The following is a 23,202-nucleotide window of genomic DNA, read 5'->3' on the forward strand; positions in this document are numbered from 1 at the left end:
AGACTTTATAAATACATAAAGGTTAGGGCAGATTTATTCTATGATGGCTTTGCCATTTGTCACTCATTTGGAAAGGTCTGGGTTCAAATCCCGTCGGAGATCGAGGAATCAAGCCTTCTCAATCGGAACTAGTAGACATCTCAGGAGGAGAGGTAGTATTTCTACAATGAGTTTTATTTCAGCTGGAACAGCATTCAGTTTCGATGCAATCGAATTGCGAACACAAACTCAATATGGCCAAAGAAACACATGAGGATTCACGGGCAAATTTAGTCGAAATTGTGGTTTTGTCTAAACCTGCGATTATATACTCGAAATCGGTGACTGGCGTTATCAGCCACAGAGTGGATGAACTTTGCGAAGATTTCTCCACAACGTTTAATTGGTCCAATACCATTCATTAAAAAAAAAAAGTGAAAATTTTTACGATACACGAGCCTTTTCTATTCCAGATCTTAAAGAATGTCTCTTCGTGGAAATTGTGATTAACTATACAACACTGCTATATTTATGAAACTGACCTTCCATACACAAATAAAAATTCGCCCGATAAAATAGACACGTATGCCCTTGGTTTGGAGGAAACAGCGCTTCCTCAACTAGTCTGGCCTTCAAAATCCTGATAAGAATCTCAGACACATGGATGAAGGATTATAGCGAGGCTACTACGATCCGTTTGAACGCAGCTATGGCGATACGGATGAATGGTGGCAAATGTCTGGTGGAAGCTATCATGATCTAGATAAATTTCCACGAAGGAAAAATGCATTTATTCGGGCCCAATAAGTCCCGCACAAGTTAATTTCTTCTTTAATAAAAATGCATTTTCTTCTCTATTACTGGAGCGTGTTGAACAATAGTTTTGAGAGGATAGTGTCTATACTTTGCTGTGCCAGCTTTCTCTGAAGTGGTCCTGCATAAAGATACCATTCTATATTGATTTCTGTAGCGCGAATGACAGCCACAAAAGGCTATTTATAAAAGCTTTTTAGCATACATGCGTGAGCCACGTAGGTCATCGTCACCCTACTTGACTCACGCATGTTTACTAAAAAGCTACTTTACATATTTTTTAGTTTGTTTGGAAAAGTTAAGAATAGAGAACTTATTAATGCAAAACTCTGTCGTGCCTATAAGGCCATGGGTTTTAAAATGAGGATATAAATTAAATTTCTGAAAATAACAGAATAATAAAAATAGTAACTACATTTAGTTAAAAAATAATAATAGAAATAAAAACAACTAAGGCCAGAAATACCTTACACAAAGAGGTTGGGAAATAACAGAAATTATAATCCTGGAAAGACAAAGTTAGCTTGAACTATTTAATCAAAGAAATAACTGCTCAAAAAACCAGATAGCACTCATCGGTAATAAAAAGCAAATGCATTGAAACAAATTTTGTGGTTCTTTGGTTTAATGTAGAGTCATCATCATCAGCCATTTTCAATCCACTGCAGGACGAAGGCCTCTCCAGCAACTTTCCAGTTCCTTCTGTTTTGAGCACTGGCCATCCATTTACTACCCAAAAACTCATGAATTTCATCTATCCATCTCCGCCTTTGTCTTCCAGGTTTTCTTCTAGCTCCTCTTGGGTACCATTCTGTTATTTTCTTAGTCCATCTGTCATCATGCCTTCGAGCTATGTGTCCTGCCCAAGACCATTTTAGTTCTTTAGTTTTGATAAGAATGTCCTTTACTTGAGTTTGGTGCCTAATCCATGTGTTTCTCTTCTTATCTAACAGTCTAATTCCCAATATAATTCGTTCCATTCTTCGCTGTGTAGTTCTCAGCTTCTCTTCCATTCTTTTGGTGAGTGCCCAAGTATCACTTCCATAAGTCATGGTGGGGAGTATACATTGGTTCATTATTTTACGTTTCAGACAAACTGGGATATTGCTTTTCAGTATGTGACTATATTTCCTGAATGCTATCCATCCAAAATTTATTCTTCTCTTGACTTCCAGCCATTTATCATTATTACAGCTAATAACTTGTCCCAGATAAGTATATGACTCCACCTTTTCAATTACTGCTCCTTCAATCATTATTTCCCTTTCCGTGGCATACTTGTTCATCATTACTTTTGTTTTAGCCATATTCATCTTTAGTCCAAAATCCTTACTAACTGTGCATAACTGATTAAGATTTTCCTCTAATTCTTTGGGATCGTGGCTTATGACCACAATGTCATCTGCAAATCGTAAATGGTTTAGGTACTCTCCGTTCACATTGACTCCTTTCTGCGACAGTCTAATCTTCTGAAAGCTTCCTCAAGGGCAGCAGTAAACAGCTTCGGAGATATTGTGTCTCCTTGTCAAACTCCTTTCTCAATTTTAAATTTCCTACTGTCTTTGTCTAGTCTAATAAAGGAGGTAGCACTCTCATATATTTTCTTCAAAATCATAATATATGGGGTATCTATGCCTTGTCTTTGCAGCAGTGCCCGAAACATTGCCTTATGCTGTATGGAGTCAAATGCCTTTTCATAATCCACAAATGCCAGGCATAATGGTGTTTTATATTCATTTGCTTTCTCGATTAGCTGTGATATTACGTGAAGGTGATCCATAGTTGAGAATCCTGTCCTAAAGCCAGCTTGCTCTTTCGGTTGATTCTCATCAAGTAGTCTTTCTAATCTGTTAGTAATGACCCTTGTGAACAACTTGTAGATGTGGGATAACAAGCTAATTGGTCTATAATTTCCAATTTCTGATTTATCTCCTTTCTTATGCAGCAAAACTGTGATTGCATTATTCCACTGCTTAGGCGTCACACCTTTTCTAATGCACTTTGTGAAGAGCCTTGCCAGTTTTTGTGTTATGTCTCTTCCTCCCAATTTTAACAACTCTACAGTAACTTCATCTTCCCCCGGGGCTTTCCGATCCTTCATTTTCTTCAATGCATGTTCTACCTCATCAGGAAGAATATCGGGTATGTCGTATGTGTTGCTGCTTTGCAATCCATCTTCCCCACTGCTGGTATCATTCCCTCGTTCCTTGTATAATTCTCTATAGTAGTCTTCTGCTATAGAGAATGTAGAGTAGGAGATTTAATGTTCTTCTTCTAATGTAGAGTAGGAGATTTAAAACAAAAATACACCTTGAGTAGTCTTAAATCGGTAAAGAGATTAAAGATTCAGTCACAGCGATATTCTGGATTGGATGACCCACCGAAGTGGAGAAATACATTCTCAAACAACGTTCTTGTTCGACTGATATCCATAGGTTAGTGCAATCGCTTTTGTACTGGTGGCACAATTTCAGTTTACTTAAATGGATAATGTAAATATTTCGTGATTTCACTGAGGTTGTAACTAAGAGCCAAATGTAGGATATCTTAATAAGCTTGTCCCAATATGCAATAAGTATCGTAGCAGGGGAAGTGACTTTTGCCTTTTATTTTGCAGATATGGATTACTGAAGACATGTGCAATTATATTTAAAAGTGGGGCCTTGTATGCAGTCATTTTTATTACAAGTATAAAGATCATGTGCCTACTCATTTCATGATAGTAAGGCATTAAATATCTTGCTTCAGTTAAATCTATGGTAAATTTTATTTCTAAAACATAAAAAACGAGTCCTACCATCTCTAAGATAGTGTCTTTGGAATTCAGATCAGATCATTAGATGGCAATTCCAATTAAAATTAGAAAATAAAGAACACTCACACTGAATGGAAGGACCACGATCATAACTACGTTACCAACGACCTCTGAGTTCACGGACACGATATATTAGTCTCGTGGTAAGTAGCCTCGCACAAATTTTAAATTATCTTACTCAATATTTGTCTAAATTCGATGCATGTGGTTTAAATCAGTACAATGATTTATGATATTAGGACAATAAATTTAATTACGGATCAAAATTGTAACATACAGAATAATAATGATCCAAACAGCGATCTCATAGATTACCAGAACTAATAGTGAATGGAGAAGGTGGGAAGTCTTGAAAATCAGGACAGAAGCAATTCGATCAAAAAGAAAATGACCACTTCACATCGCTGATGACTGAACAAAATCCCGTTCTCACTCAATTAAGCGTTTTAAGTTATTTAAATTCAATTAAACATAGTTAGCCAAAAGAATATGTCGACTTAAAATTCTTTGGAGTCCAGAAGCGAGAAATCTGTCTCAAGGACATCAGAAAAGCATCCCAGTTTCGAGATCCGCTAATACGTATGGAACACCAAATACGCAGGCTAGCACGAGTTTACCAAAATATGCAAACTTCCTCCACTTTCCAGCTAACTGGCACCTCATCAATGGGAAAGTCAGACGTTTGAGTTTTAATTTGAATGCTAACAATACGTTTTCAATACCTTGATAAAAGGATGACGAAAATTCACACAGATCCACACTATTTGAGCTTCGCTTCTTTTAATTCACATATAGATTCTTGTTTATAGCTCACTGTCAAAATCCACTTAAGATAAGATTTTTTAAAAATCTGGTTGATCATAATGGAGCAGTGGTAAAAATGTTGATTTCTATCCGCGATTAACACCACGACGCAACATTTATTGGATCAATGGATAGTGTTGAACGAGTCACATAGAAGAAGAAAAAAATCTTTACTTATTGACGAAACTAGTCACGTAAAGAATCCACTACATCATCAATCGTCCACGATTTATCACGCTAGCACTCTCAGCTTTGCCAATGCATTATCATCTAGTTACAACGTCCTGTTTGGAATCATCTGAAAATGAACATTAAATGATATTGATCACATAACTAAAACGATAATGGCACCACTCTAAGATCAAGCTTCAAATCCCGTGGAACGAATTACCTGACAGTCCAGTCCACACAATTTCAACACGGGCGTTGGAGAAAATAAAAATGCAGACGCTTCTTTTTGACGAATTTAACAAAAATGTTTTATTAAGCAATAATGATGTTTTTGCAGGTGCGGTCCCTTCACATAAACCACGCCACCATTTTGTATCGGCACACCTCCCAACAACACCTGTTGAACATAACGGACGATCGCTAAAATTAATACTACGGACAAAATCGTTACCTGAACGACTACAAAAAGCCTTTTGTCGCAAAGAGTGAGGATTGTTTCCTTCGTAAACCTGCAGAGAACATATGGAATTTGGCTTCTCACGTTCCCTAGCAACCGTGTTCTTTATTACTTGTCACTTTGTTCTCTTGTTTATATCCAAGCTGTGTTCGAGGCACGTGCTCGGTCAGCCAATTGTATCGGATCAATGAACCAATTAGATTCGGACAGCGATACACGTCACGCGCGTGCACTCGATTTTTCTCGATTCGGCAAACATTCTTGTCACGCGCAGCGTCGCACCGAGTGAACGGGCGAGCAGACAGGAGCATTAGTGAGTGAGCTGAACTCGCTCTCCACAGGTGCGTCTAACCGCAACATTTATTGAATCTAGTAAGATGGCCGACTTTGAACCAGTCACACAGAAACATGAAAACTACTTATTGGAGACTAAAGAACAGAGAACGTGATGATGGGGAGGGGGGGGAATAACAAGATGGTTCTCACTCGTGAAGATGTTCTCTTAAGTTTCTCTTGAAGGTAGAGGTTTTAAAAAAAAGAAAGCTGAGCTTCTTCCACTTCGGTAACAAAACGAATCGAGGCAGGGAAGTAGCTCAATGTTTTGTTGCCTTCACTAACCCTTGGGAACGGGCTTAAGTTTTGTATGAAAGTTCCAAATGTAGGTCCATTTTTGTCAGGAGAGAAAAATCAGTAAAAGGGAACTAAAAACTCGCAAAGGAGTTCAATAGAACGAATATATCTTTCTTTACTTGGCTGAAGTCCATCATTGTGATTAAAAGGCAATACAAGTTGGGACCTTCCGGGATTCAGGTACCCGTTGAAGCTTAAGGCGTTTATTTACTTTATCCTTCTCTTAGAGTTTCACTGAAAACAAAACTTGCTGTATAAATAGTTAAAGTGCAATGCAATCCTTGAAAGCAAGCAAGCTAGCAAACATTTCCATTCCTCTTCTTTGAGAAACAGGGAACTGACGAGCGCTGATGTGCAAAACATTATGACAATTGCGCTCAAAGTTTTCTTCTCTTTGAAATGATTTCCCTTACAGACAATGCGTCAGGAAATAAAAAGGAATGGGCTCAAAAAGGTGGGCCTTTTGAGCCTATTCCTTTTTATTTCCTTGGTCACAGGAGACAAGACAAATTAGATCAGTTATAGATGACATTATTTCAAAACATTCAGGGACATATGTATTGAAAGATGTCAGAGTTTATAGACGAGCCAAATGTGGATCTGACCATTTTCTTGTTAAAACAACACTGAGGTGGAACTGGATTAAGAAAATGTGTGTGGACAACCAAAAATGCAGGGAAGGAGAAATGCTACAAGTGGATCAATTTAACGTTGACCTACTCCAGGACGACAGCATTAGAAACAACTTCACCCAGAGACTGGATGCTGCAATTAACATAGAGATAAAAGGTAATACTGAAGAAATCTACAAAAAGAAGAGCCAAGGACCAAAAAATACCTGGATTACAAAGAAAATAAGAGCTGCAGTAGAGGAAAAGAAACTTGCATATCAGAAATGGCTGGGTGATAGGAATGATGCATATAGGAACATTTATGTTGAAAAAAAGAAAATAGCCAATCGGTTGGTAGTAGAAGCGAAAAATGAAGAATGGGAAAGGAAATGCGCAACTATTAATAGCAAATTGGGCTTCAAGCAATCAACGGAATCGTGGAAGGTCATTAAACACTTGAGAAAACAGAATAAACACAACGCTGGTTTGCAATTAATACCTTTGAAAGACTGGACGGAGTACTATGAAGGACTTTTAAAAGACCGGGAAGAGTTCAAGACGATGGAGGATTTTGGCGTAAAAGACTCGGGCTTAAAAGTTTGTTAGGGAAGTGGAACTCCTGCTGAAGGAAGGAAGGAAGGAAGGAATGGCAAATCACCTGGAGGAGTTTACATGGAACTTCTGAAATATGGAGGAAGAGGAGAAGAAATACCGAAAGAAATGATAACAGGATATATTACATCAATTTATAAGAAGGGCGATCGGAAAAGCTGTTCAAATTACAGAGGAATATGCGTCCTGAACCCGCTGTTAAAGATCCTTGGAAAATGGATCAGGAACCATTTAGAAGCCCGAATCGAGGTGTGAGAAGAACAAAGTGATTTTTCAGCCGGGAGGTCATGTATAGACCATATCTGAACAGTACGACAGATCCTTGAAAAATGCCAAAGGAAAAAAACCTTTGATTTTAATTGACCTTGAAAACACATATGACAGTGTTCCAAGAAAACTCTTATGGGAAGCACTGAAAGAGGCAAATATTGATGGACAACTGATTAACATTAAGGCAATTTACAGGAATAATAGATGCAGAATTAAAGTGGGATCAGCTTTGCCACCTGAATTCCACATTTCAAAAGGCTTATTGCATGTCACCAACACTTTTCAAAATTTATATCGACATCTGCCTAAGATCCTGGTCAAAAAAAATGCAATAAAATGGGATTGCCGATTAATAAGAACACCTATATTCAAAATTTACTTTTTACAGACGATCAGGTGGTGATAGCACAAGACTTAGAAGATGGCAAAGTATGCATATCGTCAATTGTTTGAGGAATATAAACAATGGGGTCTAAAATCAATTTTAGCAAGACTGAAATGTTGTCTTCAGGACCAGGACACGTTCTAAATGTTGCAGGTTTTAAAATCAAAAAAGTCGATAAATTCAAATATTTGGGATCAATCTTAAAGTGATGGATCATCCCAAGAAGAGATCAATAAGAGAATTGCAGACGGCAGAAAGGCTATCGGCATGTTAAAAACTCTGTTCTGTGGAGCAAAAATATCCTAAATAAAACTTATATTTCAAACGATTGTACAAAGTCTTCTATTGTATGGAGCTGAAACCTGTACATTGAATAGGCGAGCGGAAAACAAATTGCTCTCCACAGAAATGGATTTTTGGAGACGCTCAGCAGGAACTTCTAGAAGAGACAGAAAATGGAATGAAGACATAAGGAAAAAAATGGAAGTGAAAAAAGGTTATTATTGACACCATCAAAGAAAAGCGTCTAACATGGTATGGGCATGTAAAACGGATGCAAGAAAACAGATATCCAAAGGCTATCCTGGAATGGATACCTCCTGGAAGGAGAAGAGGAAGACCTAGGAGGACATGGATGGGTGCAGTACGGGAGTGCATGACAACCCGAGGCTTAACCGACCAAGACACCCTGAATCGCACTTTATGGCGGGAAAAATTCCTAACAAGAAATAACTTGTAGGCTGAGGAAACCCATTGTAAATGGAAACACTCCTCTTGAAGAAGAAAGAACGTCAATATCGTAAAAGGTGAATTCTAGCATCCGAACCTTATATTCATATTTTACCAACAGACCAAAAAGTGTGTCCACTGGACTCTATATGTTCCAAAACGTTGGCAACGAGGGTTCTTTCTATACGAGGTGGCAAAGACCGGGACTTCAATTCCGTCAATGACGCTAGGAACTGTCATGGGATGTTTTCGAGCCGAGGCTGATTAGTCGATCTCGTAGTTTTTCCTCCAGCAAACCGGACAAAGACCAGAGAACACACGAAAATCATGGATATAACACATTATGATCAAAGTTTTTGGAACGAATAAGGTTTCTTCGAAGTGTCCCTAAAGCGATGAATGCAAATAAGAAGAGAGAAAGAGGTGTTGCCATGAGATTGTAAAGCATTTTAAAACTAATGAAACTCAGTTCTCGGGATGGTATGTCACACTATGGACGAAATATGGATGCACCACTGAAACCCTGAAACAAAAGAACAATCGAAAAGTGGAAGCATCCCTCTTCTCCCCTCCTAAAAAGTTTCGAGTGCAGAAGGCGGCTGGAAAGTCATGGCATTTGTTTTCTGAGATGCTGAAGAAATGATCATGGTTGATTTTCTGGAACGAAGTGCCACTATTAATGCCGAGTATTATTCTAATTTACTGAGCCATTTCCGGGAGGAATTGACGCTCAAGAGGTGAAGGAAATTGGCCAAAGGAGTCATGTATCATCAAGACAATGCACCAGCGCAAACAGCGTTTGCGACTCGAGCAACACTGCAGGACTGTGTGTTCGAGATATTATAGCATCAGCCCTACCCATTGAATTTAGCTCCATCGGACTATTTTCAGCATTTCTTCTATGAGACACTAGAAACTTTTCAACCCTAGCTCGTATATAGCAGAAAACACTGAAATATTTATATATACATGAATTGGCAATATGGTAATACTTTAGTTTATCAATACTCAAAAATAGACTATTCCTTAGAAAAATTCGTTGTTTCAAAAAGTCGAGATTTATGAAATAAAAAAAAAGAGTTTCAGTATGCTTAACACACTTTAAGTAATCCTAGCTCTAGTAATCAAATTCGTGGTTTTTACTAATGACAAGTTTTACTTTATGAAATCACAAATGATAAGGCAACAGCTACCTTAAACTATTGCATGTAGTACAATAAGAGCATTTACTATTCGTATAAACTCACTTATATTTTTAGCTAACTGCAATTGAAATAATACATTGGCGCTTTCGCTCTATCAATATTAATCAGGCGATATTCTAAACCAGAAACGTATTTATTAAGCGCAGAAATTTTTCAATTAGCTTAATTTTATCATAGGAAAACTTATATTTTATATGTAAGTAACCGGGCAACAATAACATTATGTTGATTTGTAAATTTGTCCTACAGTTCCTTGATTGGAATAAACGCGTATGTTCAATATTGAACAGTTACTAAAACTTGAATTTTGGATCATTAAATGAGTAAGCTTTAAACCCACAATTCCTAAATTTGAATCGTGAACTTCATTTCTTATTTTCGCTACATTTCTATATTGAAAAGATAATTAATTATGTACATATGATAGAATAATATCAGAAGTTGATTTCGTAGAATCATGCAAATGATGAAAGATATACCTGATGGAAAACTCCAGAAACCTAACAAGAAAAAAACAGATTCACGTCCTTCCTAAAATGAGGCTTCCAGACCTGTATGCAGTACTCAGGATGCGGCCTAACCACTGCCTTGCACACCTCCTGATCCCTGCTAGCAAAACAATCCTGTATATCATTGACAAAACTCCTTCAGCTGTCCTGGCAACCTGTCTGCACTTCTCACCGTTGGTACGACAATCAGTGTAGAGGAGAATGATACCAAAATCATCAAGTACGCTGTATTTGTCAATGTTAAACTTAAAATGCCCATTTTCAACCCATCTACTTAGTTTTTCTAGATCTTGTTGCAGTAGCATACCATTAACCACCCTGCCAATCTTCGTGCATCTGCAAACTTAGACATTAAGCTTTATATGCCTTTATCAATATCGTTAATAAATCTAGAAAACAATGTGGCCAGCACTGAAATCTGTGGTTTATAATTAAATTAATTACAAATAATCACGATGTATCGTTCTTCCCAAATTACATTTGCAGACTTACATAAAAGGATCAAGTTTTTCATCATACTTGTCTAAAACATTATCATACCATTGATCGAGATGCGTGTAGACTAAGAATAAGCCTCACTTTAAGTTTCATACTTTAAATTTCTGAAACCTCTGCGAGTTCTACAAAAACTAAGTGTCCATCTCATAAATTTAAGATGCCAGGAAAAAAAAAAAAAAAAAAAAAAAAAAATAGTATTTCAATGAAGGGAACCAAACAGAAGGAAACAAACCCATTGCAAGGTGAATGCTTAATTGATCACGGCATACGAATTAAAAAGGCACACTGACCAGAAGGGAAAATCGCTCACAACCACACCACGCCTTTCAAAAGAAATAATGTGCTTATTTTGTTCATCGATTGGCAAACGTATTTGTTTGGTTAAAATAAACTGTGCGCTTTTCTGGTGTACCCTCCCATAAAAGTTTCTTTTACAATAAGCTCGTAGCTTCCTGTGACTCCACTAAACGAACTGGTCAATTTCCAAGAAAGTGCCCTGTGCTGGAGATACTGGAAACACGCAACGTGACGCTAGATCCCCGCCATTAGTATGTACCCTCGGGCGACAGGAAGGCGGGCTTCATAAAGGTATCCTGGGAAACCGCAGCCGATTCTGCAGATTGGGATTGCTATTTACTCTCGGACCCGGATTCTGAAGTACTCTAAGGCGAGGTTGGATACACGTTCCCAAGGCAGTGTCAGTAGAGTGGGGTAACTAAATGAGACGTAACTCGAAGAAAGACTGTTCTTAAAGCTTTCAAATTCATAGGTAAACATCGGTCGATTTTATCCCCCATTGTATCAAACTGTCTGTCAGGAAGCGATATTCCTGAAAATCGTCAGGAATATCGACCTGGACTAACGTAATTTAAGGTTAAATTAGTCCGATGATACGAAAATAATATTAATTCAAGTTTAGCGGTATTTGTTATTAAGGATACTTTAAAAACGTACGGAATGATGAACGATGAACAAAATGCAGATTAAGACGAGAAAGAAATTAAAAGTTTAAATTGGACACTGTCGAACTTTTCGTTTTCGTGTATTAGTAGTTAAAAACTAAGTTCTTCGTTGCAGCGAATGCACACACACTGCAAAAGAACAGTTCATTTTTAACTATGGCGCTAGTCACAAAAAATAAGAGATAGCATCAGACAACTTAAAGTTTACTCGGCCTGTGGGGGATTAGCTGACAGTATTCATGATGCACAAATGGTCATTTCTGGGCGGGAGAAACGATAATTCAATAACAGGATGAGTGTGAGTACGCCGTTAAGGTTTTCGTGTTAGTCCCATGTGTTGAAATTAGGAGGCTATCGAGCCAGGCTCGGTTAGCAGTGTTATAGGCTCGATTAACAATCTCAACATCTCGTGGGGTGGGGGTCACTCAATCAAGCTTACCGCTCCACTGATGTTCTGGGCAGAACAGAAGAAAAAAATTCAACGGAACTTATAGCATCGTGCTGAGAAATGCAGTCCATAATAACAAAGTGCAAGAGAAATTGAAGTTAAACATAAGGAAGGCAACCTGGGATAGATGGGGTCTATCCAATTATATTAGAGAAGGTAGCGAAGGAAGCAAGAAAACCCTTAGTCATAATTATGAGAGCGTCATTGGATTCGGGGGAGGGGAGATGGGTAGCTCCGCGGATATACGAATGTATCCTCAATTCAGAGGGATCAAAGAGGATGAAACAAGTAATTACAGTCCTGTTAGTTTACCTTCTGTTCCAGGGAAAACAATGGAGTCACTGGTAAAAGAAGCAACGTAGGATCATCTGGACAAGACTGCAATTATACTTTCAGCTACAGCATGGGTTCGTTAATAGGAAATTGTCTGACCGATTAATTCTATATTTACCAATGAGGCATATCAGGCTTAATGTCCAAGTTAACATAATATAAAAGGTTGGTAGGGTGGTTAATGGCAGTACTGATGGTATGCTACTGCAACAGGATTGTTTGTTTGGGAATTTATTAGGCGCATCGTCATTTATGGCCATAGAGCGCCGACTGCAAAGGATCTAGAAAAGTTAGGCAGATGGACTGAGAAATGACAAATGAAGTTTAACATTGATAAATGCAAAATACTGCATTTGGGTAGCAGTAACTCCAGATTATACAAACTGTGTGGTACTATACTCAGGGTAGTGGAAATTGAAAAAGACCTGGCGCAATTATGCAGCCAGATATGAGTTTGCCTGAGCAGGGCAGACAAGCATTATTAGTGAAGTCCTCCAGACTCCAGTCCTTCCCATAAGTTTCTAGGACAGCTCATGGAGTTTTGTCAATAATATACACAATTTTTTTCTACCGGCGATAAGGAGGTGATTAACCCATTGTGTAAGGCAATGGTTAGGCCACATCTAGAGTAATGTATACATGTATGGAAGCCTCATTTATGAAGGATGTAGAGGTTCTGGAACAAGTACAGAGAAGGGCAACGAGATTGGTGAAGGGAACAAAGGGGGGGGGCACTTACCAAGAATGGCTTAAGTTCAGCAAATTGCAGCGTCTCGACTAGTCTCCTGCAATATGATGTGAGTTACGGCTTTGAATGGATGAGTCCCAATCCATTCAAAGTCTTTTATGGCTTTGAATGGATTGAGTGCATCGATTGAGATTTGAATGCTGATGGGATTCTTTTTCTTGCTTAGATTATGCACTTGAGGGGGCATAAATTCAAATTGAGGAAGAACAGTTGCAGAATAGATGTGCGGAAATTTGCCTTTACCCAGCGGGTGGTTAATTGCTGGAACAGACTTCCATCTGTTGTCAAAACTGATAGCTTAAATAGCTTCAAGGAAGAACAAACTATCGGTGAGAAGGAATAGGTGAAATAAGGTTTTTTGTTGGGAAAGGGGGGACTATACTGTATAAGCTTGCTTTCTTGCATCATTTGAAACTACTAACTAAAAAGAACTTAAGAATATGATATTAAGATGCATTTTTAAGTGACTCAGCAAGTCATTTTCGGAAGGATTTCGTTATGAAACCTGTTCGAAAGTTTTAAGCTTTCTTTCACAGTAATACCAATTCGCTATTGCTTAGTAAATTACGAATCAGTTTTAAGTCTAGTCTCGTACTTCTCCGCAGTACTTCATCTGATATACTGCGAAAGAAAAACGAAAGAAAGGATTTTTGGAATAGACATCAATCCCACTGAACATGTCTGGCGTCTCACTGGAAAAATATACCCATAAACTAAAATTCAGTTTATGGAAGTTGAATATTCGTAGAATCAAAATCTGTTGTTGAAATTGGGATAAATATTTCAATTTCCCGATTGAGCATTTTTTTTTTAAATCACTTTCATGAATAGGCGTTCACAGTCATCATTTTGGTCTGATTTCTTTTAACCTTAAAAAAAAAAAAAAATTGTGGATGGTAGCCAGCCATCGGTATGCAACTCAAAGTGAGCACTGAGTTAAGAAATTACAAGTTTTATTGAAGAAACTACTATTAATAGTTCATACAATATTTGAATTCTATTTTGATTCATGAAATCAAAAACTACTGAAAGCAGAAAACCAAGATATTTATTTTGTTACAAAATCATGTTTCGATGTTTTCAGGGATTTCAACTGAAGAATACGTTGGTTGCTCAGTCACACGATGGCACAGCAGGTGAACACGACAGCTTACAAGTAAGGGTGCGAAAAAATGTGCACAAAATATTTTCGAGCATTGTTGTGCATATAAACTGAATTCGTACTTTCAAAACTTACAGTACATTAAGCACACTAAAGTTTTGGAAGTTTTTGTAGTAAATCGCATGAGGATAGAAGCTGAAGTACAGAGATAAAGAAAAGATTTCCCATTTCAGCCGCAACACGACAGAACTGCAGCAGTCCACATGGGTACACAAAATGATCAAAATATATAAAGTTAAGATTTCATGAATCAAAATAGAATTCAAATATTGTATGAACTAGTAATAGTAGTTTCTTCAATAAAACTTGGAGATTTATATTAGATTAGATTAAAACGAGAGTAATTTTTACATGGAGTAAAGTAAAAACAAAAATCTGCTTTCAAAGAAAATTAGAACTGATGTCATCACCACAGCCGAAAACAGAAAGTCAAAGAATGTTTATTTTTACATACTAATGCTATCTAACGTGGATTTAGTTACTTTTATTAATCCCGAATTCTTAACTGTGTCATACGTAAATCATTCTGTTTTGAAATAGATTTCTAGAATTGAATTCTTCTGAAAAAAAAATCCTGTTTTTCATGCTTGTGGAAAGAAAAAGCTGGGGTTTTATTTCTGTTGCTGTGACCAAAGAAAAATACTTCTGATTTGGAATGAAAGACATTTCTGTGACTCTTTGCACACCACACCAAAATTAGTCAAGCAGGGGTTGTTGCTTCTTCCTGAAAACTCAGTTTTTTTTTGTTTACCATCCCGATATGAACATTTAACCAACCACGCTTCCCAGCCTGTTATGATACAAATTATAAATAATCTAACACAAATAGAAAGCTCGAGAGGTAGCTGACATCTTTCCAGAAAGTGCACACCGATTTAATCATTTTTCAGCAAAATACTAAAGCTTAAAAGAAAAGCCCTGTCTTTGACTATTAAAACGACCGTGTTAGAATACAAACGATGAATAAAATCAGAATACAAATCCGTATTTACAAATATTGCTTGAAACTGTCAAATTTATGGGTTCGAAATCACATTCGGCTTTCTTCAATAATCACACTTCGTCAATGGGAAAAAGCTATTCTTAAACGGCGTAGGTTAAGTTCTCGAACTCCTTATCGATAACACTTCAGTGATATCGTAGACTACACTGCTCGCTTTCTCTCCTTGAAATTCAGTAGCACACCAGAGCGTTTTAGACAGCCAAAGGAAAGTCTCCGCAGAACTAATTTGCCGCTGGAGATCTTGAGTGAAGGGTTGTTACCGCACCAGTTCTAAAAAAAGGTGCTACTCCCGCTTCCTCTCCGTTCTGCCTGTAATGAAGTCGGTTCAGTTTGTTCTGGAAGAATTGTTCGGTAATGTACGCTCACAGAATTAAATCTTTGGTATTTCACTGATATCAAACTTTGGTATGCTGAATAATTCAAGTAAATGAAGCTGTAATACAGCTTCATTTACACTAAATTAGACTTCCTTAAGTCTAGCAGGGAAATCAGAACTGACTTTTGAATGCCATCTGAAACAATGGATTATTATTCTTCAGTTAGTTTTTATGAATTTAAAAGTGATTATATTCTATAGGTAACCTCAGGGTTAGAATTGCTCCCGAAATTAATGCTAAGAATTTACTGGGCTCTTCTTTAGATAAGAACCTCATTCACAAAGACCACATGTCATTTCCTGCAGATCCTCTGCAGTTCCTCTTCGCACTAGACTATCAGATAACAAGCCTCCGGCATATCTTCCCCACGAACATCTTCGTTCTCTTCAATAAGCTGGAAATCAATAAGGAATCACTTTCAGACAAAGCACACACACAGGACTAGCGTTTTCCAAGAGATTTATTCCATAGTCCAATAGTTAATTATGAACATTACCTTCCCTCTATTATTTAGGCAAGATTTGTAAATACTGTAATATAAAAGAAAGCATTGAGAAAACTAAAGGAAACGGTCACACGAGCTAACCCCTATCTCTATAACTAAGTCGCATAATTTAAGAATGGCTGGTAATTGCCTGATCAAAAAACGTTTCACCCTTATAAAATAAAACAAACGATTAACACTGTTTAATATTACCACAGCGCTTAACCTCAATAATCGCAAAAGTAATTAATGAATTGCATAATTATGCGCTGTTTTTGGATTAATATCTGCACAAAAATATGTCATGTATTTGAATAAAGTGGAAGGTTATTGGTGGTGAAGGAAAAACTCACTTTATCAAGGAATGACAAAGGCAACTTTCTAAATAATTTTGGAATCGAAATCTACATTTTACATCAGCAATAAATATGAAAAACAGTCATTTAATTCCAGCAAGTAACTAAAATTAAATTGACAAATCATTGCATTAGCACAATATCAAAAACAAAATACTGAACACAAAATGAAGTTAAAGGAAAGAAAAGTGTCAATCAATCAAACCCTTTACCAATACTTTAGTTATCGGCCTCAACTTATTTCGAAGCATGCAAATAATCTCTTGAAATGTAAAGTAATCAGCATTGGATCCGGCTGATGTAAGAAATCTCACAGATAAACGACGCCATATTTATAAGCGCTGATAAATATCAGAGAATAAATCCATCGTTTTAAAGCTATAAGGGTATAAATACTAATTCTATTATGAGAAGTAAAATGCAGTACGAGTGATACAGAATACGTCTACTCAGTTAAGCAGTGTAAAAGGGAAAAGGAAAGCAATGGGCAGTGACAGACTTCGCTGAAACAGGCTTTAAAAATACTGAAGAGGCAGGTGAATATACGCAAGAAGTTCCTGTAAAATTAACATACACTAGCGGAATTTTATTTCTAAATAAGCTAGAAATCGTGTGGCAGAATTCACATGGAAATATAAATGGCTGATAGAAACAATCTTAGACGCCGTCAAAGCATGATTACCATATTTATATTTAAACAACTGCATTAACATGCAACAATTTCCACTATCATTCTGAATATTGACGAAATCTTAAAAAACAGCACTGTAAAGTTGTCTTACCACTGACAGAAAAAAAGCTTCTATAGTATTCACCACTGGGTATACTTAAGCGAGAGAGAAAGTGATCCATTAGGCATATCGTTTCCATCACCAGAACGTGGCACATCAGCTTGGAGGAGTCTCACAGAGCCTCTCAATAATCGAATTCAACTAGTCTCGATTTGTAAACTTTTCAACTTCAGTAAGTTTCTAATAAGGTGTTTATGACTGATGCCCTAGAACAAGAACGATAGTCCGACAGACGAAAATCTACACAGAACGATGAAAACTAGCAACAACATGACGTGACCAAAGGACAGCACAGCATTCACATTTCAAGATGCTCCAACACAACTTGTCAACGATCGGGTATGACCTGACACTGCTGCAAATTTCGATAATGACCTTCTGCTCAATGTCCACGCCAAAATCATAACTCTTCGACGATACACTCCAATGTCTCCTCTCCCCCCTTTGGATACTCAAATGATATTGTTGCAAACCTCACCAAATTACATACGAAACCAGATGCACAAACACACATGCGCAATACTAATCGAGCTGGGGAAAGATTAAGGATTTTCACGACCAACGCAAGCAACTGAAAGGGTGGGGGAGGAAGGAGAATGAAATCGAATTATTTACAAACACAATACTCTTATTCTTCATAGCTTTAGCAGCTTTGGTATAAAAAAAATCCATAAGTTATTCCCCTCCCCCCAGAATTAAATTCCTGTGTGGTACTTGCTGTATAGTCAGTACTTAAAAGAGTTATCAAAATTCCAATCTATTTTATTTTTTAAGAAAGGCAAAATGTAATGACCCATGAACAATACGAACAGTTATAACACTCTTTCTATGAACTAAAAGGGGGTTTAAGACAGAAAGTCTCAGACTACGGGGAAATTTACTAGACGAACAAGTTGGTACAAAGCATCATTTTAATTCATAGTAAATCACCGAATTAGGTGAAGCTACTTCGATGATTTACTCTTTATACGAAATAAATAGATATTTTAGAAGATATTTGCCAACGTGGGAAGAGGGTTCATACTACAGTCGTGTATCTCGTCCCTCCCCTATTGTAATTGTAGTTTAGTAGTCTGCGCAGCCGAAAAAAAAAAAAAAATAAAAGAAAATGAAATAATAACAATAAAATAAAAATGAAGCATGATGTTCATACTATTCCTATTCGCACCAGCTAACCATACAGTTTCGTTTTGAACTTAGCCAGACTCATTCATTCTTGTCTCACCAGACACTACAAAGAGAAACCCTTTGTTCCACTCACCAATCTCTTTGCCATCCTCTGTACCCGTTCCAGCAGCTCTACATCCTTTCTAAAATGAGGCCTCAGACCTGCATGCAGTAAGCAAGGTATGGCATGACCATTGCCTTATACAAGAGGATAATCACCTCCTTATCCCTGCTAGAAAAATTCCTCTTTATCATTGACAATACCACATAACCTGCTCTGGCAGCCTGCCTGCACTGCTCAGAAATCATTACATCTGACTACACAATTACTCCCCCCCCCCAGTCTTTTTCATTCTATACTTCTCTGAGTGAAGAACCGCACAATTGGTATGTTACTATGGGATTACCGCTACACGAATGCAGTGCTTCGCATTTGTCAATGTTAAACTTCAGTTGCCATCTCTCAGCCCATCGGCTCAACTTTTCCTGTTGCAATAGCGTACTATCATTAATCTCATTAACAACCCTGCCAACCTTCGTATCATCTGCACACTTGGGCATTAAGCCTGATACACCTTCATCAATATCATTGATAAATATACAAAACAACAATGTGCCCAACACCGAACCCTAGGGGATTCACTAACAGCATTAGTCTACGAAGAGCAGTGTCCATTAATTACCACTCTCTGTCTTCTCCCACTCAACCATCCCTTTATCCATAGCAGAAACTTGCCCTTAATGCCGTACTGCTCCAATTTGTACAGTAGTCTTCCATGCCCAATAGTATCAAAAGCTTTCCTAAAATCCAAGTATATGGCATTAAAATTATTTTTTGCATCCAGTTCCTTTGTGATCACGTTATATTATCCATTCATATTGGCCAGAAAAGACTTACCCTTATCAAACCCATGCTGTGTCTGAACTATAACTGCGATCTTGTCTAGATGATCCTGCAGTGCATATTTAACCAGTGACTCCATTACGTTCCCTGGAACAGAAGTTAAATTAACAGGTCTGTACAGTATTGGTTCGTGTCACCCTTTGATCACCTTTGCTATTTTTGGATACATTTTAACATCTTCATTCCAAGGGGACCTCCCCTGAGTCCAAGGATGCTCTCATAATCATGGCTAAGGGTGTGCTTACTTCCACTGCTGACTCTTTTAATATAAATGAATAGATCCCATCCACCTCAGGTGTCTTTCTTATGTTTAACTTCAATAATTTCTCTTCCACTTTGTTCTCAATTATTACCAAAACCTTTATCTCCCTGTTACAGTTTGTAAACTTCTGGCATTCTCCTCATGTGTGAATGTACAGAGTGGGTGGGAAGTCACTCCCCATTTTTCTATATCCGATAAACTAATGCATGTATTGAAATTAACTGTATGTTGTTTTATTGTGTTTTGTATATCATTACTTATGCTGTTTTCATTGTTTCAGATCCCTGTGAAATCCCATAGAAATGGCCGGTGTAGTATCCATTGAGGAAGGAGCTAAAAGTGCCGCCAGATATGAGGTGTGGCAGTCAGTTGTCCAAGTGTAACGGTGGTGGAGAAGTCAACGTGGCAGGCATGCTGTTTTGGATCCAAAAACAATAAAAAACTGTCACAAAAAGTTATTGACGACTGGTAGTGTAGTGGACAGGAAGAGATGCGGTGGCCTTCGACGTCAAGGTATGAGAAAAATGTGAATCAGCTGAAAGAGATTTTCGATCGAAGCCCTTCGAAATCCACATGGCAGACCTCAAGAGAGTATGGGTTAACTCGTGATGCTGTGCGTGTTCTCCATAAAGACTTACAATATCGACCACGGAAGCCACATTATGTGCAGAAATTGTTCCCAGAAGATTCAATACATTTCACAAAATTCAACACAGGCGTGTTGAATTTTGTGAGATGCTCACATGAGAGGAAGATTTTCCAGACCTGTTCAAAAACATTCTTTGGACAGACGAGGCTGTGTTTCATGTAGTGGGGGGAGGGATTTGTTAATCGACATAACAGTCATTATTGGGCAAATAAAGATCCCCAGGAGGCGGTTGAAAGAATGCAGAACAAGCCGAAAGTTACGATGTGGTGCGGTATAACTTTTTCTCATATCATTGGATCATATCTGATACGAGACACCATGAACGGTGAACGAAACTTAGAAATGTTGAAAAATTTTGTGTCGCCTACAATTTCTGCATGGGGAAACACTCAAGAGTTGATGTTTATGAAAGATGGTGCTCCCCCGCATTTTGCTTTGACTGTTATGGAGTGGCTCATGAGCATTTCCCAGGACGCTGGATAGGCCGTTGGGGACCCATAGAATGACCTGCACGAAGTCCAGACTTAACCCCATTTGATTACTTTTTATGGGGATGGGCCAAGAAAGAAGTGTATAAGAGTAAACCTAAGAATATTGATGAACTTGAAAACAAGATCCGTCGGTCATCTCCCGTGTTCCTGTCCAATTCTTAAGGAATGGCCCAGAAAATGTTCCTGCCCGTTTAAAAAAATGTGTGGAAAATGCTGAGAATCTCATCGAGTTGTAACCTTCAGGGAACTAATGCAAACAATAAGCTACAAATCAGAAAAAAAAAAAGTGTGCTGTGCTATTTTGTATATTTTATGAAATATAACAATTTAAAATATGGAGTGACCTCCCATCTGCCCTGTAGATGAAAATACTCATTCAGTTTGTCAGCTACCTGAGCAGAATCATCAACAGTTGAACCATCGAATATCAAGTGGACCAATCTGATTTCACCTCCTTCCTTCTGGAGTTTACATAAGCATCCTTTGCGCATTTTCAGTTTCTCCCTTCATTCTTAGCCTTCAAATCATTGAAACCTAAAGGTCTTTTTCACCTTGAACCAATTTTACCTCCTCGCCCCTAGTTCATACGTGACTCTAAGATTTAATACATTGAAGAATACTCTTACAGATTGCACTTTGCATGTTTCTTAACACGTATAATGTTTTAAAATCAAGTGAGCACACTAAGAGTTACAGTCATGGACGCACTTGAATATAGGGGCTAACTTAAGGTATTTCACCGTTCCAGTGAAAAGAAGACTCCCTGCATAATATAGCGGATACTTTCTCGCTGACAGTTTGAAGTACCTTCCTCGCATTTGACGTAGATAAACTGTCCAAACACTTCGTGCCATCATCGATTACTGTAATACTAACCCTACGAATCCCACATCCTTAATTTAACTTGCCATAATCGCCGAAGACAACATAATTAGTTAATTGTTTACTTAATTAAACTTTTTCTGTTGTAGACTTTTTTATTAGAAAGAAACTAGTTACTTACGAAAGCAATTTGTGGAGGATATGGGATAGCTCCAGTTTCAATTTCCACACCGAACAGCCGTCAAACCTGCTTCAAAAAACAGGACACGTCACTTTTAGTGTTCTCTGAATTCTTATGGGTTTTTTACTAACAGACAAGGAGTTGATTTCCAGCAGTTGATTTTCTGCTAGTTTGTATATTAAACCTTTTTTTTTCCGAACAAATTCCTCTTACATTTAAGTTTGGTTGCTCCTGCGTGTATGACAAACTACGCCAAACAGAAATACACTGTCCTCTTTGCTTACCCGTAGAAAATGGACATTTTTCTTTTGTTCACAGAGGAAGTAAAATGAAAACAATCTAGGACTGTATCCCATCCATGTTCTTACGAATTTTCTTCCCTTGAGTGTTTCTAAGAGGGTTTTAAAATACTTCGACTTTTATCCTGCACTCTATCCTCACTAAGAAACAAACAAATCGAACTTTCATCTACCAGCAGTGAAAGTAAAATTTAAGTTATTCTCTCGATTTCGCAAAAACTCAAGGTTGTTGGTAACAGTTCAAGTGCTTAATAAATTAACACTCGTGTGTATGTTGCTGATTTCTGTTTCGCATTTGTTTTCTTAAGTATCAGCACTATATCCTTGTTTAATAGCGCTGCAGAAACAGAAGAATTGCAGCCAGACCGACAAGTTTCTACTCAGCAATATCAGAAAACAGAGTGATACGAGGCAAAGTGCACTTCCACCGCATTTCTGTATAGATCTTTCAGATCTATACCGAAAGCAGAAGCCATGTTTTGTTTTAATATTTATGTTGCAGGAAAGCTGATCTTAAGACTTGCATTTCCTCCTTTATTGAGTTACGTAGCAGTTTGAAATATTTCAGTCAGAAATTGTTCTCGATGCAATGAAACTCGCTAAACTTACAGGTTTACATTTCAGGAAACAGTCGATGAGAGAGAAGAAATTTGTTCTCTTTAAAATGCTCGCATTTTCACCCACTATTATGAAATTTTCTTAGCAAAAAGCCTAATAGATGTCTAACATTATAAATAATAACGTGAAATATGATTTAATAAATTTCACCACAGAAAATAACAGGATTTTGAAAATGTTTAAGTTGCCTTAGATTATAAGACAACTGACAGTGCTGTGTATAACTTTTAAGGTCGGTTTGTCTGATTGCGATATGAAGAAAAGGGGAAAAAAATTTGGGACGAGCTGACTCAGTCTGCTTGAAAACATCTCAAAAAGTACCTCGATAGTAGATTACTAAGAAAGCAATAAGTGAAAAAGAAACGCCAATATTTATGGGAAACAATTTAAAATCATTTAAATTATTTTTCCCAAACCTTCAGATAAGTTGCACGCCAGATGTGAACATCCTTGTTGGATTGGTGGGATGTGAAAGCAAAACTCAGAAGTGATCAATATTATTTGCAGACATGGTGATTTTACTACATCATATCATAAAGTCTTGTGCTACTTTTGAAAGAAGGCATGTGGAGGGTATCATAAAGATGTCGGGAAAGAGTTCGTGTGAGTTTTCTGAATTTTTGCGTGCGACCTTAAGTGCGTGCTTACCCGCTATAA

At 37.6% G+C, this 23,202-nt stretch overlaps 1 protein-coding gene across 2 annotated transcripts in view; it reads right to left on the reverse strand.

Moving 5' to 3' along the window:
* Positions 1–23,202, reverse strand: part of LOC150078341 (complexin-like) — a 312,284-nt gene that overhangs the window by 241,369 nt on the left and 47,713 nt on the right. Inside the window, exon 1 of one of the 2 annotated variants that reach the window (XM_090384702.1) lies at positions 5,034–5,130. The exons of the other annotated variant lie outside the window; for it this stretch is intronic. The gene's annotated coding sequence lies outside the window, so the exon portion shown is untranslated. Of the gene's footprint in view, positions 1–5,033; positions 5,131–23,202 lie in introns of those variants that run through there. 2 annotated transcript variants of the gene reach the window in all.

Source organism: Mastigoproctus giganteus, chromosome 11 (assembly GCF_048544385.1).
Source record: "Mastigoproctus giganteus isolate SK-2022 chromosome 11, ASM4854438v1, whole genome shotgun sequence".
Taxonomy (NCBI): Eukaryota; Metazoa; Arthropoda; class Arachnida; order Uropygi; family Thelyphonidae; genus Mastigoproctus; species Mastigoproctus giganteus.